Genomic DNA, 5586 nt, shown 5'->3' with positions numbered 1-5586 from the left:
CTGGAGCTCACCTGGGGATGTGGCCCACAGCCTGGCGAAGGGCTCCCTCCTGGTCTGCGGAGCTCCGGCATCCTGGGCTCCAGCTCCAGCCTCGGGAAGGAGTGGCAGCGGGTCCAGCTGTCCCAGCTGTGGGCTGAGCCTGTGTCTCTGTGTCTGCGAGTGTGACAGGTATGGAACCTGGCCTACAGGGAGCATGGGGTGGATGCCCCACCGCTGCTGCTTGGTGACACCCCACCCTCACTTGGCCACGTCGTGTCTCCTGCCTGACTGCAGGTTGGAAAGTGCGGGATGGGAGGACCCGCGCCGACTGCCCCCAGGCCATGAGAGAACGCTGGCCTCGAGGCTGCAGTAGGGCACAGACGCTTCATTAGGCCAGTATAGCCCGTCCCCACGCCAGAAACACACGCGGCCACGCTGGGGCCGTCAGCGTGCTGTGTGGCTGCGTCTGGCCGCCTCCATAACGAGTCGCAACATGAAATACAGCAGATGGATGAGAAGCTTTACATCCAGCTTGGCCTCGCTTACTCTCCCTTTGCAGTTGCCCTGAGGGCGGCCCGCGCGGGGGGTCGGAGGGTGGCTTCAGCCAGGGGTAGCCAGGGCTGGCAGGGGCGTCCTGCCTGGTTAGCGCCAGTTCTTGTTCGGGTGACGTGCTGCCTGGAGACGGCAAACACAAGTGGACACAGAGCAGATCGGGAGCACAGCCCGGCGGGCTCCATGCCGTGCGCCGCAGACGTGCTTCCCAGAGGGCCTGCCCGCCCCCCACCTTTGGAGATCTGGGCACTGTGAGGACCCCGGGCTACGTCTCAGACTTGCTTTAATGAAAGCAGGCTCCCACGTCCAACCTTACAGTTTTAAACCTCGTCCTCCAAGAAGGCCACGGGCTGACCTGTGAAGGCACGGCCCTCACCCTGGGTGCTCAGCTTCCCACTAGGTTCTTGGCATCAACACGGGGTGCCTCGGGCTCCCCGCGTGCACAGGGGTTGGGTGCGGGCCGTGCCTCTCTCACCTCAGGCGGGCTGGCTGCCTCCGAGGCTCTCTGTCTTTGGGGCCACCCAGGGCAGGCGGCCGGCCCACAAGTTGTTTCCACCCTCGCAGATTCAAAGACGCCCGTGACCTCACTCCTCAGGGCAACGTCAGTGCAGGCCAGTGTGGGACACACCAGGGGCGGCTGGGGTTTGATGACCGCAGCCCAGCAGGGGGATGGGGGGCCAGGTGAAGTGGGCTGCGGATGCGAGCGAAGAGCCAGAATCGGGGGCCAAGGCATGAGTTCCAGCCTCGATATTCGTCACTTGGTGAGCTCTGGCGACTTGCGTGACTCCCTGGGCAGAGCCACCCCTGTGAAGTCCAAGCGTCGCGCTCACGGACTCTGAACCCACTGCCCGAGTGCCAGCCCTGACCCAGCCGCTCAGCTTCCCTTGGACTGGAACGTCCCCACACCCTGGCCCGGCACTGCACCCATCCCGCAGACGTGGGCACGGGGGCTGGAGAGCTGCACCGTGTGCCTGTGGTCACACAGCCGGGACAGCATGGGCCTGGCCCTGAAATCCCAGCTCTCTGAGTTCCATGACCTTGAATGCCCTCTCTGTCACACCCCCTGCCTCATGGGGAGCCCCAGGACCTCCCTAGATTTATAGTTTATGACCCTAAGGTCACCATAGTCCAACACAGTCTTCCCAAAAGTAGCAGGTTAGCCCCAGGGGACCCTATCCAAACTCAATAGGAGCCACCGAGGATCGGGGCACAGATGGACCATTTAGTTCAAACACTTTGTTCTGCTGGTGACAATGGAGGCCCAGAGAGGGTGAATGAATTCCTGGGGCCACACAGCCAAGGAATGGCAGAGAGGGCTTTTCCAGGCATACAGATATGTGTGAAAAACACCTGGTCCTCAAAATCTGAGGTTTGAAACCAGGGCCAGTTCCCAGGCAAGGACACAGACCTGCAGGTCACTTCCGTCTGTGTGAATCTTCAGAAGGCTGTGTGGGCACTGACAATGGCGCCCTCGTGTGACCACACTGCAGAAATGGGGTGACCCCCGCCTGGAATTTGGTCTAGATTACCAGGCTGACCGCACCGCACACACACCAAGAGGATGCAAAAGGTTTATTACTCATACGATGAGGCTTTCTGGGGAGAGAGTAGAGCGGCTCCCAAGTGGGTCTGGAAGTGGCTCGTGCGAGCTCGGAGAGGCTGTTTCGGTGGTTGAGGCGGGGCTGGGGGGCACACACAGATGCAGACACACACACAAATGGACACACAGACACTCACAGACGCACACACGGACACACACACGGATGCATACACTGACACACACAGACACACATGCACACACAGACACACAGATACACAGACACACAAAGACACACACAGATACACAGACGCACACATAGACACACACAGATGCACACACAGACACACACACAAACACAGTCACACGCAGACACACAGACACACCCGCTCTGACGCTGCGGTCTCATCAATCGTGTTTTAAACACATATCCGGGGAACACCTGATGGGACCTGGGAGTGCTACATGGGCACGTGGCTGCCTTGCCTGGGAGCACACGCCCCGGGGGAGTGGGGAAGGCTCTCCTCGGAGCACAAGGTGTCTCAGTAGCCTCCAGACGTGGCCATGGAAACCTGTCTGTCTGGAGCCAGCCCTGGCGGCCCGGTGGTTAAAGTTCGGTGCTCTCACCGCTTCGGGGACCCGGGCTCAGTTTCCAGTCACAGAGCCACACCACCCATCTGTTGGCTGCCATGCTGTGGTGGTGGCTCACGTGGAAGAACCAGAAGGGCTCACAGCTAGGACATAGAAGCATGCACTGGTGCTTTGTGGAGGCAAAAAAAAGAGGGAGAAACCCATCTGTCTGGAGCCAAATATGACCTACAAGAGGTTCTGACCCCCTTCGTCTGATGAAGGCCCGGCCAGAATGTTCGTCTCTATCCTGAGCAAGGACGGGGATTTCATGGGCCTCCCAGGTGGGTCACCTCTTCAGAAAATTGCCCTTTCCAACTTGAAATGCACTGCACAACCCAAGGCAACGTTCTTACACTGAGCAGCCAGCGTGTGGGTGCAAAGCAGCAGTGTTTGCACCATGGGCTGCCAGAGCTCCTTCTTTGCCATGGAAGACCTGGGGCTCCTGCAGGGCTCGGACCCAGCGTCCCCCTCACCGTCCCCTGATTCTCAGGGGGTGAAGTGGAAAGTCGAGAGTCAGGCATCCTCCCAGCCAGGCGCCCCATCACGGCGCCACCTGTGAGATGGCGTGTTTTCCCAGATCCACGTAATTGCGTTCCCATCGGCTCACGTCCCCCCACAGCCAGCCAGACCTGGGAGGTCTCCTTGACCCAAGGCTCTGGTGGAGAGTCCTGGCCGCTGTGGGCTGCTCAGTGCCTTTGTCACTACCTGGCCTGGAACGGGGACATGGCCTGCAGCTGAGGGCACGAGGGTGGGGCTGGGGGACTCCTGGGAGAGTCAGCAGGGATGGGCTTCTGTGGCCAGGCTATGGCCCGTGTAGAACCAGCCTGAGGGGCACTCCGGCCTCAGGAAGCCCTGGTCCCCGGGTTAGGGGTGGAGAGATGTGCTCCCTTGAGAGGCGAACCATGAGCAAAAGGAGGCTGGCCAAGGGGCCCAGGTGAGTCCAGGGCCCTCGAGACCTGGTGGGTGGAGAGCTGAGGGAGCAGGTAGTCTGAGTGTTTTTTGGGGACACCTTCCAGGTCGCACAGTGGGACCAGGGCCTGCCGCCCACAGCGCCCTGCCCGGGCTCCTTCCCTTCTGGCTCTGCGGGCGGCATCTCCTTCACCCCTACACCCCCCACTTGCAGGGGGCCCTGAGGGTCATTTGTAAAAAATTTTTAACGTGTTTTTTTACATATTGCACTTTTCACTTTAGAATTTCCATTTGGTTCTTTTTGACTATTTTCGTTTCTCTTCCAAATATTAAACCATCTTTTCACCCATGCTATTCACCTTTTCCTGTATTTTTAAAAATGAAATTTAATTTTAGATAGTTTTGAAGTTACAGAAAACTTGCGGAGGTACGACAGAATCCCCTGCATCCTACATGCCTCCACCTGGAGCCGTCTGGGGTTTTCTCACATTGGGGTTGTGTGTCAGGGGAAGGCCCACTTTTACCTCGTTCCAGCGTCTCAGGAGGAGCCGTGTGCGCACCACGCTTGTGCTGGTTCCTCGGAGGCAATGTGTCCCCTCCAGCTTCTTTCACAATTGTTCTCTTGTCTCTCATTTTCTCCAGTTTGAACGTGATTTGCCCACGTGTCGGTTGGTGGGAATTTATTCTTTTGTTGTTCTCTGAGCTTCGTGGATCTGTGGTTCGGTGTCTTTTGTGAATTCTGGAAAGTTCCCAGCTGTCACCGTCGACTATTTCTCTGCCTTCATTTCCTGCTGCTCCGTCCTGTGCTCCAGTGGCAGAGGTGCTGCTCTGATCTGCCCCACAGTCCTCGGATGTCCTGGGGCTTCCGTTCCTTCTCTCTTCACGCATCAGTTTGGGGAGTTCTGTAGGTCCCTCTTCACGTGCACTGACACTTCCTCAGCTGCGTCCGTCTACACCTGAGCCAGCAGGACGTTCTTTATTTCTGCTGCGGCTGAGTGCTGGCATTTTCCTGGGGCTCTTTCTTAGGGTTTTTATCTCTCTGCATACCATAGGCATCCTTTTTGTGTGTTGCCCACTTTTTCCATTGGAGCCCTTACCATGTTAATCATAGTTGTTTAAAACTCCCATTCTCAAAATTCCAAAATCCCTGCTGTATCTTGCTGGTCATGTTCTGGTGGCTGCATTTGCTCTTCAGACTGTGTTTTCCTTGCCTTTGGCGTCCCTTGCGAGTTGCTGTTGAAAGCCAGACCTGAGGCACTGAGAGAACAGAGCTGAGGCAGGTGCCTCCCGAGGTTCCGTGTTACCCTGGTGGAGTCAGGCTGTGTCATGCCCACTGTCGCCCTGCCGTCAGAGGCTGCGGTGTCCTCTGGTGTCCCTGTTTCTGTCCCCCTCTGGGTGCGGGCTCCCCTGAGCACCCTCCTGAAGCAGAACCTCCAGCTCTGCCCTTTGGTTGCCATCCTGAGCCCCAGTGGTGTGGCTGTCAGGGAGGGGCGCTCCGTGATCTGCGGGAAATCCTGGTCCTGTGTGGGGACCTGCTCCCTGGCCCGTGGTCTTTCCCCAGGCGCGTAGCCCCACTTGAGTGAGATAGGAGACTCACGTGAGGTCCTCCCCAGAGGGCAGCCACTGTTGTGGGGAACACACCGCGCTGTCCTCTGTCCTTCCTCCTGCCAGCGCCGAGCGGGCTGTTCCTAGATCTTCTGCATGGGAACCTTGTGGCTTCCGGAAGGTAGAACCATGGATGTGTGGGGGTTCCCTGAGGTTGCGGCCCCAGGAGTTTGTCCGTACTCCACTGTCAATTCCTCAAAGCGACCGTTTAAGTGTTTCTGCCAGTTTCTGGGTCCGGGGACCTCTGCTTCCGGTAAGCCAGTCTTGGCTGGGATTCCGTCCGTCTCTCCAGGTTTTGGGGTGGACGTTTTCCCTGCGATCTCAGTCCTCTGGTAGGTTGAGCTGTGACTGTGAGGACGGAGTGTGGACGATCC

This window comes from Equus caballus, chromosome 21 (assembly GCF_041296265.1).
Source record: "Equus caballus isolate H_3958 breed thoroughbred chromosome 21, TB-T2T, whole genome shotgun sequence".
Lineage (NCBI taxonomy): Eukaryota > Metazoa > Chordata > Mammalia > Perissodactyla > Equidae > Equus > Equus caballus.
The sequence above is the reverse complement of the archived record's forward strand: the minus strand, read 5'-3'. Positions refer to the sequence as shown.